At 38.5% G+C, this 22169-nt stretch overlaps 1 pseudogene; it reads left to right on the forward strand.

Moving 5' to 3' along the window:
* Positions 1–302: 302 nt before the first annotated feature.
* Positions 303–3019, forward strand: LOC109781317 (uncharacterized; annotated as a pseudogene).
* The last annotated feature ends 19150 nt before the right edge of the window (positions 3020–22169 follow it).

The following is a 22169-nucleotide window of genomic DNA, read 5'->3' on the forward strand; positions in this document are numbered from 1 at the left end:
TTTCTTCCTACCGTTGCACCTTAAAAAAAGTGTTATGTGGATTCAGTTTCTGGAGGTTCAGTCCTAGAGAATGACTGGGTGATTTGGCAGTTGGTTTGGCCCTGTGTTAACCGCAGCCACAAGCAGATACATCTCCGGTCTTCACCTTACCGGAGAATAGTAATCACTTCACTGTGAGGCTGGGGATGGGATACCCAAGGGTGTGGCCAAAGCACTGGTGGATTTGATATTTTCCTCACACGATGACCCCAAGTCTGAAGTCTTTGTACGCATATATGTTCGTCCAGCGACAACTCTACAATGTATTACTACCTCTGAAGTCTGAAGGCAATAAACAACATCAGCTCACAGCTTGTCATTTTTACCAGCACTCTGACTGCATGCAATGGTGCTGCAGAAACTCTTATGCGTCTCATTTTTCCTGCTGATATACACATCCAAGGCGATCAACCCGGAAGCAGAAGCCCTTCTCCAATGGAAATCCACTTTGATTGGCAGCACCAAGTCACTATCCTCATGGTCGATTGCCAACTCTACCTGCTCTTGGTTCGGCTCCATGGTACGCTTCACGCCTTATACTCTCCAGCGTTCCAGAACCTCACAGTGCTCAGCCTCAACAACAGCAACCTTGTTGGCGTTGTCCCAGCAAACATCTCCCTGTTTCTCAGCCTCACTGTTCTCGACTTGAGCTATAACAATCTTGTTGGTGCCATCCCTTACGAACTCAGTCACCTCCCAATGATTGTTAAGTTAAAATTGGGAAATAACCACTTGACCAACCCAGAATATGCCAGCTTCTCACCTATGTCCAGTTTGAAGTTGTTATCTCTAGCCAATAATAATCTCAGTGGTGCCTTCCCACAGTTCATCACCAACTGCACAGGGATGATAGGCCTCGATCTATCGGCTAACGCCTTCTCAGGGCCGTTACCAGATTCACTGCCGCAGATGGTCCCAAGGTTGGGGTACCTGAATCTGTCCTTTAATGGATTCTCTGGCTCGATACCTCGCCCATTCTCAAGGTTCCAAAAGCTCGAGGCACTAGATCTAGGGAATAATAATCTCACAGGAGGAATTCCAGAGGAGCTTGGGATGATGTCTGCATTGATATTGCTATGCCTTTACAGCAACCCGCTTGGTGGGTCAATCCCTGCCTCACTCGGCCAGCTTCACTCGCTCGAGGATCTTGCCATAAGTGATGCTGATTTGGTTTCTACTCTTCCACCTGAGCTGGGGAACCTTACTAGTCTTACCGGTATGTTCCTGGAAGGAATCATTTATTTGGAAGCTTGCCACCATCTCTTGCCAGGGTGCAAACAATGACGTATTTCAGCGTAGGCGACAACAATATCAATGGTACCATCCCCTCAGAGATGTTTACAAACTGGACAAACCTTGAGGTATTCGATGTTGCAAACAACTTATTAGCTGGAAACATCCCATCACAGATCAGCAACTGGGAGGTGTTATATATTCTCAGCCTCTCCGGAAACAACTTTACTGGCTCGATACCGCTGGAGATGGGAAACATGCCATACATGCAAAAAATGGATTTGTCAAAGAATCATCTTACGGGAACAATACCATCTCATATCGGTAATTTGTCATATGTGTATTTCATTGACATCAGTGCCAACCATCTTGAGGGTGAGCTTCCTGAAACCATCTCCTTGTTGGCATATCTTGCTGTTCTCAACTTGTCTGGCAACAAGTTTACATGTATCATTACTAACGTCGACAACAAGCAGTTGCCAGTTGTCAAGGTGACCAAGAATAGCAGCTTCTTTGGAGAATCACTGTCTGCCTTCTGTAACCTAACCAGTCTCCAATTCCTGGATCTATCGAACAATCAACTGTTCGGAGATCTCCCTGGTTGCTTGTGGAACTTGAAAGAACTACACTCCTTGGATCTGTCGACCAATGCTTTTGCCGGGGAAGTTCCAACCTCGACTCACTATAGTTCTTCGCTAAGGTCGCTGCACCTGTCAAACAATAACTTCACAGGTTGCTTTCCAGCAATGTTAAAGAACTTTAAAAACATTGTTATTTTGGATCTGGGGAACAATAAGATGTTTGGCGCACTTCCACCGTGGATAGGGGAAAGCAATCCTTTGCTGAGAATCCTTGGACTGTGATCAAACATGTTCTATGGAAGTATTCCCAGGCAGCTATCTCAACTGTCCCATCTTCAACTGCTTGATCTAGCTGAAAATAATTTCATAGGTTCCATACCAGAAAGCTTTGTCAACTTTTCCTTGATGAGACAGACATCCATAAAGCAGCCGGTTATAATACGTAGCATATTATATACTACTACCAACCATGAAGATTTTGAAAATGGTCGCATGGACATAACTTGGAAGGGACGTGAGTACACCTTTCAGGGAAGAGATGCATTTGTGACTGGTATTGATCTCTCTGGCAATTCTCTCTGTGGTGAAATTCCTTCAGAGTTGACAAATCTTAGAGGCATCCAGTTACTAAATCTGTCAAGAAATTATCTATCTGGTGGTATCCCGAAGGACATTGGCAGTCTAAAGTTGTTAGAATCCCTCGACCTCTCGTGGAACAAACTATCAGGTCCTATTCCTCCTAGCATAACAAACTTGATATTCCTCACCTCTCTTAATCTCTCGAACAACCTTCTATCCGGAGAAATACCTGCAGGCAATCAACTCCAAACATTGGACGGCCCTGCAATTTATAGCAATAACCTGGGACTTTGTGGCTCTCTGTTGAACATTTCGTGTAAAAATAGTTCAAGTCTGACGACCACTTCACATCAAGATCTTGAAGCCATTTGGATGGACTACTCAGTGATTGCTGGGACAGTTTCTGGTTTGTGGTTATGGTTTGGTACACTGTTTTTCTGGGAGATCTGGAGATGCGCTTTCTTGAGTTGCATAGATGCCATGCAACAGAAAGTTATGAACAAGATGAAGCATACCTGGGAGTATAGGAAGCTGTCCAAGTATTGAATGATGCCACACTAAATGAAGATGAAACAAGATGTAAGCGTCGTGATAATTATCTATGTTTGCTGTTGCCAGTATGCTAGTGAAGCAAGTATACCAAGTAACCGGCATCGGGTTTCTGTCATGTTGATTTTTTCCCCCTGAATATAAGTAAACATATATAGATTGGGTCAGGGTAATGGTTTATGTCTCGCTCATATATTTGTAAGCGTGTGCTGTAAATAAATCTTACAATATTTGTAAAGTGTACTGCGCTTGATTTTCCCTTTAGTTCAGGGTTGAAGAGCAGTATAAGTTAGTACTAGGGCATATACTGAAATGCCAACGATCTTGAGGGCACAAAAATTTGCACCTGAATTCTTTGGCGAGTTTGGTTCCTGCATCCCCCTTTAATTTACTATAAGCAAGTGCTTTTTTTGGAATACTAAGAAGTGCTAGTATCACATTAATCGGTTGTTTTTCAGAGGCAGCTTCCCTAGAGTGTGTTCAGTTCACTAAAAGGGTAGTGGAGAAGTGCCTAAGCTTCGGTGAGGGGCCAAATCACATTATGTTGGAGTCTCGACTCTTGAGGCCATCTGCTCTGAATTCCCAGAAAACTAACCCATCCTTGGCAGTGTCAAGCACTGTGAAGAGTCAATTCTTGAGGAATTTTGCAGTTAGCCTCCAGACCTCAACTTGCTTAGTACTCCCTCTGTAAACTATTATAAGAGCATTTAGATCATCAAAGTAGTGATCTAAACGCTCTTATATTCTAAAAACTCACACCGACATTCTGACCAAAAAATCATCAAAAACAGATGTTTGGTATGTTCAGTTATTCACCTATGTCACCGAATGAGCTGTGCCCTTCTTTGATTATTACACCTGCCATGCTAGTCCTTGCAGATGATTTCGGTGTTACTGTAGGTGATTAGGCGGGGCGGTTGCTCGAGCCTAATGCTTAGTCGGGCTATGTGTTGGCCATTTCCAAAATGTGTTGGCCTTTTATAACAGTGAGTTTAAGTTTACCTTTTGGTCGAACAGCTTTCTATCAAGCTAACCAGCAGTCAGAGTGGCCAATATCAATACTTAAATTTCTTGTTCAGTGCTGTTGGAGGTTTGACATGATCACTATGGTGAAGAAAACCACAGAAAAAACTTATGGTGGTGGACACGACTGAGACTTTCCCCTTCGCTCCGCCCGCTCCCGCGGGCGGCGGCGGCTAGGATTTCGCCCTCCATTTCCCTCGCCGCCCTCGGCGTGCGCGGCCAGGCAAAGCCTGGCTTAAGTGGGCGGCGGCGGGGCCCTCTTCCTCTCCGGCGGGTGCAGCGCGGCGCGCCCTCCCTGCCCTCCATTTCCCTCGCCGCCGTCGGCGTGCGCGGCCAGGCAAAGCCTGGCTTAAGTGGGCGGCGGCGGGGCCCTCTTCCTCTCCGGCGGGTGCAGCGCGGCGCGGGATGCGGTGGCTTGCAAGGCACGACACTCGATGCGTGGTGGTGACGAGGCGCACGGCGGTGCTGGTGGCGCGGGTGGGCGTCCTTGCTGCGGTGGCTGCGTGGAGGCTTCCATTCGCCGGGCCGGCATCACGGCAGCTCGAGAATTGACTCTTCATGCGGTGGCTGCGGTGTCTGCGGCGGCGGCCGGCTTTCCGGCGTCAACTCCTTTGTAGGCGGCCCGTTTCAACCTTCGATCCCCCTCCTCGTCGTCCGGTCACTTCTTTCGTCGAAGGGTTGGTCCTCTCCCAGCTGCGGTCCATTGCTCGTCATGCACCGGGCAGAAGGACCGAGCTCGTCTCGCGCTCGGTGCCGCAGGACGGGTCGATGGAGGCCAGTTTTGGCCGGCCTATTGGGTCTTAGCGCCGGGGGCTGCCTAGGGGTGCGACTTTCCGCTCATATCCTTGGTTGGGGTAGAGGCGGGTCTCAGGTGAGGTGGTGTCAAGGTCTTTGATGCCGGGGCGGCGGCCTTGTTGGTGGGAGCGTGGTGCTCATGGGTAGAGTCCGTGGCTCAGTGCTGCCCGGTGGCCATGGCCGTGTGGGCGGCTTGGTCGCCGTGGTGTGGCGTTCGGAGGAGGTGATCAGTGTTAGCCGTGGTGAAAACCTACTCTATCCTCGGACGGAACGGTGGTGGCGTAGCTTGTTCCCTTCTTAAAGGCGTCGTCGCAGCTCTCATTGTCAGTCGTGTTGCTATAGGGAAAACTCTGATCCTCGGGTCGGGCGGTGGCGGCGCTCCGGTGTCGTAACCTTCCTGAAAGTGCCATCTTGAAGCCCACGATTCGTCGTATGCGGCTTCATCTCTTCACGGTGGCGTGTTCACAGTTGAGGATCACGGTAACTCTTATAGTGCTTGGGGCGGTGTTGCTACGCTCAGCGTCTATGTATCCTGCCTTGGGTGTGTTCGTGTCTTGTGATGACGTGCGTTTATATCGGATTATAGGTGATCGTTGCTTTATCTATAAAGCGGGGTGAAACCCTTCTTCCATAAGCTTATGATGGTATGGCTGCACGCACATCCATGTTGAATCTTCAACAGGAAACAGGAGGTATAGTACCCATCCTACGCGAAGCAACAGAGAATGACCATGCACTTCAAAGCATAAAACTAGTTCAAGGGAACGGTGGATGTCTTATCCTTTTGGGACAAACGACACATTCACTGAACTCCAGAGCTGCATCGCTAGGCCCGTCGGCATTCCGCCTATCCACCGCGGTCGCTGCCATCTCCAGAGCTGCGTCACTAGCTTCCTCTTCGTTGCCGATGATGTGGCACAATGATAGGGCCTATAAAGGGGACACGGATTTGGTGAATATGGGTGCGCGCGCATCTTTTATGAATAGTAAATTCAAAAAAATGCTAGAGAAAATTAAAAAATCTGAATTTATTTTTTAATATACATAGTCAACCGGTATACTCACATATGTATTTTCATGAAGAAATCACATCCGTGATAATCTTAGCAAAAATGACAAAATCGAAACTAATCAAAACTATATTAAAAAACACTGTTTAATGAATAATATGGTCGCATTTGTATTTTTTCACTAAGAATACTATGGGTGTTAATACATTATGAAACTTCACACGTGAGTAGAATGATCGACTAAGGTTCATAGTGTGAAATTTCAGAAAATTTTAATTTTTTCTAGTAATTTTTATGAATTTACTATTCACGTGGGTGCGCGCGCATCCATGTTCACTTTTGTATTTTCGCTATAGAGGAAGAAAGGGATAAAACACGACAACCATTGAGGCAGACCTAACGACAACGAGAGCTGACGTCGCGTAGAGGCTTCTATTCAGTTTCGCCACACGACTTGTTGGTACACCAACAATTATGAGAAATTTAGTGGCAACATCTACATTTTGGAGCTGGATATATAGTGACACAACCATAAATTTTCCTATTGGCTATTATTATACAGATCACTCACTTTTATTTCTATGTAAACACAAATGAAAACATTATTAAATAAACTTTCACAAATACGTAAATCGACTGGATGCCGAGGACCACCTGTTAGGGTCTTGGCATCCCCCCGATTTTACAAATTTTACAAATGTGGGGTCGTGCACGGCGACCTGGGCAACATCGCGCTTCGACGAAATCGGGTGGGAGGTTGATGATGATTAGGCCGGGCCCACCTGTTAGTAGCTACAACGCTCAGGCGCATCGTCAGCCGTCGGATGATCATAAGATCGTGTGACTGGCACTTAACGCATTGAAGGTGCAAAATACAGTCAGTTCCCTTGGTAGGGGTCCAAGCGCGGCTGGAAGTCACATATCCGAGATCACACAAGGGTTTTACCCAGGTTCGGGCCTCCATAGAGTAATACCCTACATCTTGGTTGCTTTTGTTATTCATGGTGGAGGGATACCTCGTGCGAGGGGTTTACAATGGAGTATGAGATTGCTACCAAGAGTTTTGTCTAGGAATAGATGGTCTACAAGGGAACCCTAGCCTCCCCTTATATACACGGTTGGGACTAGGGTTTACATGTAGATAGAGGCGATCTGAGCGTCGCCGCCCTGCCTTGGAGGGTAAGAAGGTCTACGGCGCTGCCCTGCCTTAGGGTTTCATCTAGGCCCCATGCCTCATGGGCCCTTGTGTAGACTCGACGTCGGGCTCCCTTGGGTGAGCCACCCCCGATGCAGGGCACCGTCACACGTCGTGTGTGTATTGCTTTGGCTAAGCTACTGGTTCGTGGGGCGAATCTGGCTGACTGGCCGGCTTGGCTGCACTGTTGGCCAAGTGAACAGTGGTTTTTTCTATAATTAGAATAATTCTTAAAAATATGAATTTTGATAGGGTTTAAATAATACCAACTCAAAATCCTAAAATTCTAGAAACTTGCACAAAAAATAGTAGGGCTATTATAGATCATACATCATAGGGAAAAATTGCTATCCCCATTGCATGTTTGGAAAACCTTTTATGCGAATAGCCTTAATATTGACTATTTGATAAATACCTAAATTAAATTAGGGTTTATAAATTTTCAAATAAATTCCCCAAAAATCAAAATGCATAGAAATCATGGCATTCTTATGAATGGTGCGTTCACACCATTTTTTTAAATGGGCTCTAACAGCAGGCCTAGCGACAACGAGCACTAGTATAGAGATATCTGTTCAATTTCTCCGCACGACTTGTTGGCACATCCACCGTTTTGAGAAACGAATTAGCTACTTTTCAGTCAGCTGATTTTTTGATTTTGGGTCAGTCAATTTTCTGGCCATAGGTTTATGCTTTGAGATTCGTGATTTTGTTTTTTTTCTGTTGTGCATTTGGTGACTGTTTGGGCCTGTTGAAAATCGACTGATACTGATTCTAGGTCAGTCGATTTTGTCCCGTGGGCTCGTTGTGCGTGGCGGGCGCCCGTTAGTGCGTGCGCGTCCGTTAACAGGCCTAGTAGCCCAGCGCGCAGCCCGCTTCAGGAATCCCGAGCGTCGGCGGCTTCCTTTCTTATCCCCTCCCCTCTCTGGATGTGTCAGTCACTCTCCCCCGACCGCTCCGTCTCAGTCTCTCCTCTGTCTTTTCCCCTCCCACACGAGAGCTAGGGTTCGTGGTGTTCTTGCTCGATCTGCTCCATCTTCGGATTGTTCTTCATCTTTATTCTAGTTTTCTTGCTTGATTTACTCCCTTTCTCTTTTGTATCTGATTCGCGTGTGATTTTTGTGTTGTTTTTTGGTTTGTGTTTGCAGGTGGTTGTAGTCGGAGGGATTCAGTGACGACGGTCTGCGGTTGCTGCATCTATTCTTTTCGAGGTATTTGTGCTCCTTTGTTCTTTTTATTGTGTTTGTTTCCCTGTTTTACTTAGGGTTTATTTGCTCTTATATCTGATTCAAGTCGTGTGTTTATCTCTTTTTAGTGGTCAGATCTTGGTCTTTCACGCTGTTTTCTTGTTCTAGTAGTAGTAGCTAGGTCTATGGTCTGTTTATTAGATGCGTTTGTTAGGTTTTGTTTCTAATATCGGGTTTGATTTTAGGGTTTACATTTTTTTGATTTTTTTGTCTTAAGTTATGAATGGGAGGAGGAGAGCGTGGAATCTGAGTAGGATTTACGGTTTTTTGATGTACAGGGTTTGAGTAGGTTTATATTTGATATTCTGGTTGTGTTGTATATGTCGAAAGATCCAATCTTTTTTTGTGTATATTTTTTGTTAAACTGATGCAGATTATAGGTCAAATAGACAGAGAATTAATGTATAAGTTTTTGTTGTTCGAGGGATTGTGATGTGAAAGCATGTACACTTTACGATAGAACTTTACAGGCCTAGTAGTAGCAGAACATAAGCATGCATATATTTAGCTCGGCATGAGCATGCTTACACTTTTGTAGTAGATTGACATGAGCATGCATGTATGTAAACTAGAACTTTTAGGTTTCTGAACTGAAGGTTTGACATGAGCATGCTTGTAGTTGAATTTTTCATTCTGACAGTTTAAGTTTCTGAAATGCTAGTTTTAGTATCTTGTTGTTTCTGAAGTGCTAGTTTTTTATCTATCTCAAGATGCAAATGTCCTTGTTGTCTTTACTTCTAGTTTGACTTCCTTGTTCATGGCAATTCTGTAATTTCTGAAGTGCCAGTTCTAGTATCTTTGTTGTTTATGAAGTGCAAGTTTATGTGTCTGAAGATGCAAATGTAGTTGTCCACTTTTACTTGTAGTTTGAGTTCTTTGTTTTTTAATCTTGCTATTGCATTTTAAGTGCAAGTTTTAGTATCATGAATGCGCACTTTTTATAATTTTCAGTATTTGAATTTTAGGAATTAGCTTTTTAGACTTTAGGATTACACTTCCCGGTATCTGTAAGTTTGATATGAATGTTTTTTTTGCCTTTATGAAATGTGTGCAACTTTAGTATTATTACTATAAACCTTTTTATAGTTTTCTGTGTGTGAATTGAGTTAGGTAGTTTGCAGTTCATATAGGTTGATATCTTCATGTAATTATACTATCATCAATAGTTGTGTGTATTACTTTTAGTTTGAGTTCCTTGTTCATGGGAATTCTGTAGTTTTCCTGAAACTTTGTGTTCTAAAGTGCAATTTTGAGTTCTTTTGTTCATCGGAATTATGTATTTTGATGTAACAATGTGTTCCTAAATAGGTTTTATTGTCTTTCTCAATTTCATTAGTATTTATGAATTCTGAATTCTGCATTCAGGGAGGTGTTTACTTTTAGTCCTACTCTAACTTTTTTGTTCATGACATTGTATTTATATCTAGTTAATGGAAATGTATATCTCCACGCTCATAATAATGTATTTTTACTAACAGTAGTAAAAATCATAATGCATTTTTGTTTGGTGGGTGTTCTGCTTTAGTTCTAGTTTAACTTTATTTGTCATGTGAATTTCTATATTCGCAACTAATCTTACTTGTTATTTGTTTGTCCTGTGCAATTGTTTTATTTTTGTGATGTAAATTTAGCTCTATGGAGATGCAATTTTTAGTTGTAGTCACGATTTTTTTAATTTCTTCCCCAAGGGTGATGTTCTGCATTTCTCTTAGTATCAGTTGTTTGTTCATGTCAATATGTATAGTGTAGATAGTGTTTGTGTTTCTGCAAATCATCTCAATTTATTGATTTATATTGCTTACAAAATGTCAAGGAATTTGATCGTACAGGATGATAATGTTAATCTTGTTGTTGCATAATGAGTGCAAGTTTTAGTAACATGAATGTGCAATTTTTAAAATTTTAGTATTTGAATTTTAGGAATTAACTGTTTAGATATTTGTAAGTTTGGTATGAATCTTTTTCTTGCTTTCATGAAATGTGTGCACTTTTAGTATTATTAGTAAAAAACTTTTTATAGTTTAATATGTGTGAATTTGAGTTAGGTAGTTTGCAGTTCATATAGGTTGAAATCCTCATGTAATTGTACTATCATCAATAGTTGTGTATATTACTTTTAGTTTGAGTTCCTTGTTCATGGGAATTCTGTAGTTTTCCTGCAACATTGTGTTCTGAAGTGCAAGTTTAGCTCTGTTAAGATGGAAATGTAGTTGTTTTCTTTACTTCTAGTTTGAGTTCTTTGTTCATCGGAATTCTGTTCTTCCATGTAACAATGTGTTCCTAAATGGGTTTTAATGTTTTTCTCAATTTTCATTAGTAGGCATGAATGGATCTGAATTCTGCATTTAGGGAGGTGTTTTCTTTTAGTCCTACTTTAACTTTTTTGTTCATGATAATGTATTTATATCTAGTTAATGGAAATGTATATCTCCACGCTCATACTAATGTATTTTTAGTACCAGTAGTAAAAATCATAATGCATTTTTGTTTGGTGGGTGTTCTGCTTTAGTTCTAGCTTAACTTTTTTTGTCATGTGAATTTCTATATTCACAACTAGTGTTACTTGTTTTTTGTTTGTGCTGTGCAATTTGTTTCACTGTGCGATGTAAATTTAGCTCTATGGAGATGCAATTTTTAGGTGTAGTCATGATTTTTTTTAATTTCTTCCCAAGGGTGATGTTATGCATTCCTTCTAGTTTCAGGTTTTTAATTTCTTCCAAAGGATTTCAGGTTTTTAATTTACTGTTATGAAATGTAGAATTTTGTTCTATAATTTATAATTTTTATTTTTTCATTTAAAATGAGAATAACATCTTTTTTTAAAAGTTATTAATGTAGAATAATCCTTTCTTTTTTTTACAGTATGGTTTGCCCAGTTTGTCGTTGTCCTGGTGCCCCTTGCGTTCCATTTGTGCCAGCCGGTGAAGTCCCAGAAGTTTTTGATGTTATCCTTGATGAGTATTGCTTTAGGAGGATGGTGAGTTGTATTCATCGTATCTCTTAACATTTTTTTTATTCTTTGTTGATAAGCTTTGTATGAGCTTGCAAATTCTCTACTTTTTTTAGTACGGATCTGAATTAGTGCATAGTTCATCTAATTCGTGCTCGTTGATTTTGATGTTCACGCAAAGTGTGTGCAATAGTAGTTCGAATCCTAATTTTTGTTTTTCATGGATGAGTTCTTGTTTGTGTAGTTAAATTTGTGTTTTTAGTTTCTTTTTATGTAGTTTAAATGTGTTATAGTTAAACCATCATATCTTGATCAATGTAATTTAAATTTAGATAACAGCAACATTGAGATCAGTAGTTGATGTTGTCAAATGTGTGCATTTTTTAACTGCGATGAATGTGGGTTTTTTCATTTCTTTGTGTTTTGCTCTACTTATAATTTGTCAATACAGTTTGATTTTTCTCCATGTAGCTAGTTGCAGTAATTGATGTAGTTTGATGTTTCATGCTTTTCTTTTTTTAGTACATTCCATGCAATGTGAGGGGTTTCTTAGCCAATTATATCGAGGAGCACAGGAATGTCGCAACAACTTTCAAGCACAAGAGTACTGAGCCTGCTATTCTCACTTACGAGAGTAGGTCTTATGCTTCAGATTTTAAGCATCGAAGCAACTACTCGAAGTTTTGTGGGAGTGCTTGGTTTGAGTTCAGCAATGATTATGCCCTTCGTGCTGGCGATCGTGTGGTTTTTATTCTGGACAACTCATGCTTTGACCTCAAAGTAGAGACTTTCCGTGATGGTGAAAGGATTCTTCCTTTACCTTCTGTTGGTGAGTTTCTGACTTTTTGTATGTGTTATTTTTATCATTGTTTCTTTTTTTATCTTTTTTAACAGCACTGTTCTAATACGTGTTTACTCATTTTATATTATATGTGTTTGTTTTTGTATCTTTTGAAAACCTGAGTAATGCAAGGTATGAGCTTCTTTGCTCAGCTGTGATGCCCCGTGGCTTGGAGTTCAACTATCACAACAACCGCTTGTTTGTACGGTCACTTTTCCGCACTTCAAGCTTTGTGCGCTGCATCCCGTTCGTTCATGTCACGACTGCCACTAATACTGTGAAGTTCCTCATGGTAAGTTTTTGTACATTACTGTAGTTTTCCTTGTTCACTTTACTTCTAGTCTGACTTCCTTGTTCATGGCAATTCTGTAGTTTTTGAAGTGCCAGTTCTAGTATCTTTGTTGTTTATGAAGTGCAAGTTTATGTGTCTGAAGATGCAACTGTAGTTGTTCACTTTTACTTCTAGTTTGAGTTCTTTGTTTTTTAATCTTTGCTATTGCATATTAAGTGCAACTTTAGTATCATGAATGCGCAATTTTTGTAATTTTCAGTATTTGAATTTTAGGAATTAGCTTTTTAAACTTTAGGGTTACACTTTTCGATATCTGTAAGTTTGATATGAATGTTTTTTCCCCTTTATGAAATGTGTGCAACTTTAGTATTATTAGTATAAACCTTTTTTTATAGTTTTCTGTGTGTGAATTGAGTTAGGTAGTTTGCAGATCATATAGGTTGATATCTTCATGTAATTATACTATTATCAATAGTTGTGTATATTACTTTTTGTTTGATTTCCTTGTTCATGGGAATTCTGTAGTTTTCCTACTTTTGTTTGGTGGGTGTTCTGCTTTAGTTCTAGTTTAACTTTATTTGTCATGTGAATTTCTATATTCACAACTAATTTTTCTTGTTATTTGTTCATGCAAGTTTAGTCCTGATGAAGGTTTTTGTACATTACTGCTTCTTTTTATGTTGTGCTTAATGATTTGTTCATGCAAGTTTAGTCTTGATGAAGGTTTTTATGGGTTATTAATTTTTTATCCATACATTTTCATTGCAACAGAAAATCCCAAAGGCTGTTGTCTGTAGCTTGAGGAGGTTTGTTGATATGCCAGTTACTGCTAGAATCTCTCTGGAAGCTTACATGGGTGATACTCATGTTATTATGCCATCATCTTTCAAACTCTGCAAACAAGATGGGAGGATGGTGATCGAGAAGATCAGTTTCAGTGAGTTCATCTCAGCCACTTCGTACGAGAAAGACAATGTTGTGCTCATCACTTTCAACGAGTCAACTTATGATCGTTCAGTTTCAATTGTCTTCCAGTGGCTCCTGTAGATGAAAGCAATGATATAAGTTTAGTTTGGGAAAGAAGTGGTTGTAGTGGGTTCTTTAGTTCGAATCCTATAACTTTTGCGGCAACTTATGTGCTGGATTGTCTCTACCCTATTTAGATGTATGAACTTAAGACTTTTGAGCTATGAGTAGTTTAGTTGAAGACTGAAGAAAAGTTTGGGTTGTTAATGGTGGACCGAAGTTAACTATGGTTGTCGCTCATGGTGTCTAAACTATGCACTATAATTCAACGTTTATCAGACTTCTCTGAATGTGTTTTATGCTTTTAATGCTTGTGTGTGTGTTTTGCTGTAATCTTTTCTGTTTCACATATTTTCTAGTTGATTTGTTAGTTTGATTTTTCACTTTTCCCCTGGGTGATCAACACATTTTTTGATTGATCTTTTTATTCTATAGATCATATCAATTGTTGGTTCTAAGTCACCCGATATTTTTGTTTGATTTTTTTCTTTTTTATCTATGAAATGAATTTTTTTCCTGGTGTAACTCCTTTTAATATGTTTGATATTTTTTGTTACAGATCATATACTTTTTATTTTTCTCTTGGTGTCATATTGATTTATATTCACCAGTAGCACTACTTTTTTTGTACATTTTTGTTGCTTTATTTATTATTATTTTTAAATTTAAATATGTGTTGAGCGATTTTTTCCTCTCAAATGATTTTTAAAAGTGTTTTTAAATGGATTTGCATAATATGTGTTGAACGTTCTATCGTCTTAGACGTTTTTTTTAAATTGTTTTAAAATGGTTTTGCATGATGAAACTTATTGCTCCATAATTTCTTAATTTTCATCTTTTTTAACTTTATTTTATTATGTAAATCTTTTTCCGAAGCATCTATGGTTTTTCTATATTTTGAAAATCATCAGTGTGTGACATTTATGCATTTTTTATATGTGAAAATCATTAGCCTAAGAGTCCCGTTGCATCAGTTTTGAAAGCAGGCCGTTCATTCAGTGCTTTGAGATTCGTGCTTTTTTCTTTTAAGTTTGTTCTTTTTCCAAGCGTGACTGATGAGTTGGGCCTTCCGTGACTGATGAGTTGCGCGACGGATGACTTGCGTGACTGGTGACGTCATCGTTATTTCAAAATCAGAAGCCCGTTCCCTTTCTGCGGGGGTGCTCCTCTCCACGGGCGCGTTCTCCTCTCCTCTCCTTCCTCTTCGGTGACGCGACCACCGTTGCTGCGCCAGTGCTCCGGCAAATTGGTGCTCTGCTCGCACCATCTGAGAGCGCGCCTCCTTCTCCATCTATCTCAGGTTCGTTCTCCCCGTCTGCCTTTTCCCCTCTCGTTCAATTTGCGGATCCCTTTCCCAAACCCTAGGACCCCATGATTGACTACGTGATCTGTTAGATTGAGATGTTTTGTGTGGTTCTCGCAAGTGCTATTGAATCGCGCTCCTGTTTAGATGCGCAATTGTGTCTGAATTTCAATTTTGTTTGAATTCGTGGCCTGACTGCAGCCTGCTGTGAAATCTCATGCGTGGAAATCCATAGTTTCCTCCAGTAGCTTTGAAAATTTTGTTGGTGTGCATTTGCCCTGTGCTTTTGATGAACTCAGAGGTGATGTTGTTTCTATTAGGCAGGTGCAATGTTTTCATTGCTGTAGTGTCGTTTTTTCATGTGTCATGTCAGATTGTTTAGCTGCTTAGATTTTTGGTTTGCACAGGGGTGCTAAGATCATAGTCATGCTTATTATATGTGATGTCAGATGCATTGATATGAATGGCATGTGTGCTTCTGTTTAGGTCTAATGCCTGCTATTTTGTAGCTACAATTAGTCATTAATGTGACCTCAAATATCATAGGTAAACTGAAGTTCATGTGGGTGTTTTTTTAGATGCAACCTCTGTGGGTTTGTCATCATGAGTTTCATTTTTTGTCTGCTGATGATTTCAGTCCTCTAAATTACTGTATTCATAATACAACTACCTGTTTTTTCCTTGTATGCTTATTGTTTGAGATCATTTAGTTGTTACAATATTTTCTAAGCCAATGGTTTTTTTTGTGTATGCAGAAAATGGCTAGTGACACCAATGATTTGGAAGAAGTGAAGGGATGTATCGCGACGATGATCTAGATGAAACCTTTGCTTCGCAAAGCCAATTTGAAGAAGGACAAAATCAGTTTCTTGATGTATGATCTCATTATTCTAAATGTTTATGTTTTCGACTAGAATGTTCGCAGTTTCTAGTGGTGTCATTTCTTTTCAAAGTGGCATAACCAAAAACCTTTTCTACTGGTTTCCAGGTAGGTGGTGGAGACCCACAGTTTGATGTCGAAAATTTTCTGAACAACTTGCGAAATTTGGTAATTTCCTTGTTATAACTTTGAGTTTCATTTTTTATGTGTATATAGATTTTGGTAACTTTGAATATGCAGAATTTTCATATTTCTGAGTTAAACTTGGTATTTTTTTAGTACTTTTGATTTTTCGTTTGTGTCTTCATAACTTTTTTGCTTTTGTGATTTGTAACAGTTTTACTCATCAAATGACAATGCCAATTCTTCTAAAGATCCCTGCGTAAGTCTTTCCCATAGCAATTGATTCCTCCATTTTATATGAATATATATTCTGATTTATTCATATTTATTGTCATTCTTAACTCTTCATTCTGCCATTTTAGTACTTTATATATGAGTATTTGATCCGGATTCTGAACTTTAGGTTTCTGAACTGAAGATTGACATGAGCATGCTTGTAGTTGAACTTTTCATTCTGATAGTTTAAGTTTCTGAACTGCCAGTTTTAGTATCTTGTTGCTTCTGAAGTGCAAGTTTTTTATCTATCTCAAGATGCAAATGTCGTTGTTCACTTTACTTCTAGTCTTATTTCCTTGTTCATGGCAATTCTAGTTTCTGAAGTGCTAGTTCTAGTATCTTTGTTGTTTATGAAGTGCAAGTTTATGTGTCCGAAGATGCAATTGTAGTTGTTCACTTTTACTTCTAGTTTGAGTTCTTTGTTTTTTAATCTTTGCTATTGCATATTAAGTGCAACTTTAGTATCATGAATGCGCAATTTTTATAATTTTCAGTATTTGAATTTTGGGAATTAGCTTTTTAAACTTTAGGGTTACACTTTTCGATATCTGTAAGTTTGATATGAATGTTTTCCCCTTTATGAAATGTGTGCAACTTTAGTATTATTAGTATAAACCTTTTTTATAGTTTTATTTGTGTGAATTGAGTTACGTAGTTTGTAGTTCATATAGGTTGATATCTTCATGTAATTATACTACCATCAATAGTTGTGTATATTACTTTTAGTTTGATTTCCTTGTTCATGGGAATTCTATAGTTTTCCTGCTTTTGTTTGGTGGGTGTTCTGCTTTAGTTCTAGTTTGACTTTATTTGTCATGTGAATTTCTATATTCACAACTAATTTTTCTTGTTATTTGTTTGTCATGTGCAATTGTTTTATTTGTGTGATGTAAATTTGGCTTCATGGAGATGCAATTTTTAGTTGTAGTCATGATTTTTTTTATTTCTTTTCCCAAGGGTGATGTTCTGCATTTCTTCTAGTTTGAGTTATTTGTTCATGTCAATTTGTATAGTGTAGGTGGTGTTTGTCTTTCTGCAAATCATCTCAATTTATTGATCTATATTGCTTACAAAATGCCAAGGAATTTGATCGCACAGGATGATAATGTTAATCTTGCTGTTGCATAATGGGTGCAAGTTTTAGTAACACGAATGCGCAATTTTTAAATTTCAGTATTTGAATTTTAGGAATTAACTGTTTAGATATCTACAAGTTTGGTATGAATCTTTTTGTTGCTTAGTGTTATCAGTATAAAACTTTTTATAGTTTAATATGCGCTCAGCACTATTTGATCAGGAGTCTGACACTAAATGTAATTTGAGAGTGTTGCAAATGTTTGCGAACTTTTTTCATTAGAGTTGAATTAAGTTCATGAGTGTCCCAAGGATACCATTTTGTAGTCAAGTAGTTTTGTTTTGTTTTTATTTTGCTTGTATCAAATGAAACACATCTAATTTTTTTCACACATACTTAGTGTGAACAACAGTTCTCTAATCTTTTGGGCAGTACACACTAAATAGATTCTGAGCCAGTAACAATTATGCCGATTAATCTATGATTTTTAGTTTCATATTCATGCTATGTTTTTAGTTTTTGTTTTTGAGTTTTTTTTCTTTTTTTTGGTCAGCGTGCCCCACTTTCTCCAAAGAAGGCAACGAGCAGGTGTAATCATGGCTATTTCAGTGATCTGCTCAAGAAAATTCCACCATCAAGATTAGATGTTATTAAAACTTATGGTTGCTCTTTTATTCTTGATTTTGAGTGCAATTCTGTACCAAGAGGTTTTGCACAATGGATAGCAGGGAAAGTAAATCCACCTATTGGTGACATAGTTCTCGACAACAAAGTCATTCCAATGAGCCCTGAATCTTTTCATCTACTCCTTGGTCTTCCATTAGGTGGCACCTCAGTTTTATTTGACAGTGAGGTGACTAAAGTAGTTTTCCTCAATATTATTGGTGAACCTACACTGCCTTCTATCAAGTGGTTTGGGTTGAGAATGCTCAAGCCTGACATTTCTGATATTGATTTTCTGAGATGTTTTCTCCTAGTTGCCTTTGCAACTGTTTTGTGCCCCAACTCAAATATCTACCCCAACACAAAATATCTAGGAATTCTTATTGATCCAACTCAAGTTACAAACTATGGTTTATCAAAGTTTGTTTTTGATTGTCTTATGTCATACATAAGGAAATATCAAAAAGAGCCAAAGAAATCTGCAAAAGAGGATGGTTTAACTACACTTGGTGGCTGCATTTATGGGCTTTGTGTAAGTTATTTTTTATGTTGTTGTTCCTTTTTATTAGGAGGTGTTTTTCGTGATTGAGAGTTTGAAATGTTATTTCTTAATGTCCTGCTACTTTCTATGTAGTGCTATTACTTAGATTTTCTGGATTTTGGGTTACGCCGAGTGCCTCCTGGAATTCCAAGAGTAAAGGCATGGAAAAATTCTCTAGTGGAAGAGTTTGCAAACCTGGATTGCAAAGGTCCAAGGGAATATGGCTTACGTCCTGTAAGTTTTCCATATCTTTTTATTTAATTTTTATCTATTTTTAAGTTTGTTTCTGATGTTTTCCAGAGGAGCACTGATTTTTTTAAATTCTGTTTTGTTAACAGGTGAAGTAGATATCTCAAACAGTCTATTCCATGGGATGCATTGGTTGTTGTCATTTACATCAAGATTCTACACCTGAATCTGTGAAGTTTAGATCTGCACTTGACAAAACTGTTGGTGGTTTACTACCTTCCTCGGTACATATCTTTGCTCTTCTCACAAATTTTCAATATTTTATCATTTATTTTACTTTTTTGTTTTATGCAAGTGAATTCAATGTTTTCATAGTGTTTTGTTCATTTTATGTTCAGGTGAAAGACCAGTTATCTTTGCTAGCTAGGCGTTTTCGTCAAACTGCTGATGAAAAGTCCATCGAAGGAGCTCAAAATATGCTGCTAGATTCGTTGAATTGCATTGTATTAGCTAGTGATTCAGATGATGAGCCAAATCAATCATACACGAATTCAAGAAGAAATATAAGCAGTAGCATGGCAGGCAGTGATAAATCTGTGCTCAGGAGCCACGGTAATGTTCTACGTAGCCAGTACTTCAATTTTTGAGCTTTTCAGATTCATTTAATGAAGATGTATGTTTTTACTCTCTTTCCATTCTGATTTGATGCTTCTGTATTTTTTGTATTCAAGATGCAATGATCGTTCTTCCAATTCTAATGTATCTCCTCTTGTTCAACGTTCTCCAAATGTTTCCAATGCGAATGTGGATTTCCATGATACTGCAGGTGTGCTTTTGTTTTCTGCAGAATTTCATCATCTTTCATTTGGTCCAACTTTTGATTTAATCAGAAATATTTACTTACTGGTTTTTCCTCCTTATTTTTCATATGTCATTAGGTTTAGGTTCAGGTAGCAAAAGGAAAGCTGTTTCTCCAGTCAATCGACAAGATACTTTCTGTGTTAATCCAAGGCCTCATAAGATGCAAAGGCCTGATCGTGTAGATAAAGTTCTAATTGTGAGTTATGTATTGATTGAATTTTAGTTAGAGATATAAATTGAATTTGAGGACTACAAGCTTAGTTATCTGAGTAGGCCAATGTAGATCCTATGTGGAATACTTAAATTCTGCAGTTAGGGAGGTGTTCTGCACTTGCTTGTAGTTTAACAACTAGCAGTACAACCAGTGCAAGTTTATATTTATGCATTTTAACTTGTCGTGCAAGTTTTGCTTCTAGTGGGTGTACTTTAGCTTTTTGCCTTTAACGTAGAGTTTGCTAACCAATCTATATTTTCTGTAATTCATGCAATTTATATTTCTGAAGTGCCAGTTCTACTACCTTTGTTGTCTATGTAGTGCAAGTTTATGTGTCTGAAGATGCAAATGTAGTTGTTCATTTAGTACCTTGCTGTTGTAAAATGTGCACAACTTTTAGCATGATGAAAGTGCAATTTTAGTATTTTTAGTATGCAAGTTTACCATGTCATATAAGTGTGTGCGTGTTCCACTTTTTTTCATACCATTTCATGTTTGCTTGCTGTTGTTCCAGTAAACATTGTGTTTCATTTTTGAGTTTCGATTCCTGCATGCATCTCCCCCTAGTGACATACTTATAGTAAACACTAAATTACGAAAAACACCAAGTTAATATGAGTTTTGATGTAGTAAAATGTGTGCAAGTTTAGTTTGATGGATGTGCAATTTTAGTATTTTCAGCATTCAGGTTTAGTTTTGAATTCTCTTTATCAAACTTTACTAGGTTGATTTTATGCAAGCTGCTTTTGACAAGTTATTTTACTGCATCTAGGAGGAAGGAAGGAAGCTTGATTTTAGTCAAGTTGAGAAGCAACTCGAGTCTGTTTCCGAACTTATGAAAAAGCTTATTCCACCAAAGTCCACCCCGATCAGCGAATCTATTGACAAGGGAAAAAGCATGAGTTTCAAGCATCTTGTGAATACAGATCCTCCAGTTCGAACTAATTCAAAAGCGACTTCTACACAGACCACTCTGAACAAGGTCATGAGTGTTAAGAAGAAATCTTTTTTACCTGAGAAGCTGAGGTTGAAATCTCCAATGAATGGTATTTGGTTTTGGGGCTGTGTTACTGTTTTCTGAATTTTATGAAAATGTATTCTGCAATGATTTTTAATGTGATGAATTTTTTTTGGCAGGTGAATGCTTTGACAACTCATCTCAAAAATTATTTAACGATCAAATCATGGCATCAAGTCAAGGACATTTTCAACTGGGTTATGAGGTAACTTTATCTTTTACAATCTTTTTTCTTGCTTTTTCGTTCATCTTTGCACTGCTGCACACATCGCACCTGCTCACAGATTTTCATGACGCAAGTCTTTTTTCTCATATCTCCTTTGTGTAATGTTTCCAATTTGATATAGATTTTCCATTGTTGTATTCAATGTAATCTTTTTCTTTTTCATGTGTTGAAACAGGGTTCCCAATATCAAACTCCTATTCACATACAAACAATCCCTTTTACTCCCGTGTCCAGTCCTGTGACAAATAGTTCATTCACTCAGGTATTTCTGCGATTCGTGTACTCACCTTTTAGCAAATTAAATTTTTGCACATCCTTGTTTATTTTCTTTAGTTAGTTTGATTTATTTGTTTTTAATAAATATCTTTTTTGTAGAAGTCTGATGGCACACCAAGGCAGTGGGCACATCAAAATTCTGCAATTTGCACTGAATTGTTAGGTGAAACTTCTCAGCCTGCTGTTCCTGTCACCAAGGTTTGTTATTTTTAATCTCACTTCTTTTTTATTTAGCAACCATATGTTTGTTCAATTTTATGTACATACTATCTGTAGTGATTTCTTGTTATTGTTTCCTCTTTTTTTCTTTTATGTCAGATTGATTTAGATTCTGGGGGACAGTCTAGCCCTGAGAAGTCTCCTGATGTTGAGATCTTATATGAAGTCATGAAAGCTGACAGATTGAACAACTTCATACCTTCTTCTGATATGATTTATAATGAGAAAATCAACAGTCAGTCTGCTAGTAAATCTGGAAGAGAGGTCAGTAGATATGGACCAAAGAGGATTCTAAACCCTAGCAAATACAATGCTTCTCCTTATGTCAATCAGAAATCATTGAGATACCTTGTTACCACGAGAATGATTCAATTACATGATGCTATTGTCACTCTGTCGCTTGATGAAAATTACAAATAGTAAGTGCTCCTTCATTAATGCATGTTCTTTTTCATTGTGTTTTTAGTGTCCTTTCAAGTTATTGTTTTTCATGTAGTTTCACTCTGTTCTTGTCTTTTTTTGTTTTGCAGCAAAACGTGCATCGACTATGGCAGAGTTACAGTGACATACTTTTCTTTTGGGACTTCTTTTGCAACAAAGGGCCTTGTTGACACGTATACTATTAATGCTTGGTGCCGCAAGTTGTCACTAGATACCAAGCCAAAGGACTCGAAAGTTCAGCATTTTCACCTTATTTCTGTGAGTTCAATTACATTTTTTCCATGTTTTTATTTTAATATTCATTTTCTATTACTGTTTTTAGCTTGTGAAAATTTTCTAACTGTTTTGTCTACAACAGGAACATCTACTTTTGATGGACTCATATGAAACTCAGGAATTGTATGATCAGAAGTCCAGTATGGTTCAGAGATGCTTCCAGCTAGCAAACGGTGCTAGACTAATCCATTCATGTGATGAGGTGAATACAGTAAAATGTGTGCATTT

The sequence above is a fragment of the Aegilops tauschii genome, chromosome 6 (assembly GCF_002575655.3).
Source record: "Aegilops tauschii subsp. strangulata cultivar AL8/78 chromosome 6, Aet v6.0, whole genome shotgun sequence".
Taxonomy (NCBI): Eukaryota; Viridiplantae; Streptophyta; class Magnoliopsida; order Poales; family Poaceae; genus Aegilops; species Aegilops tauschii.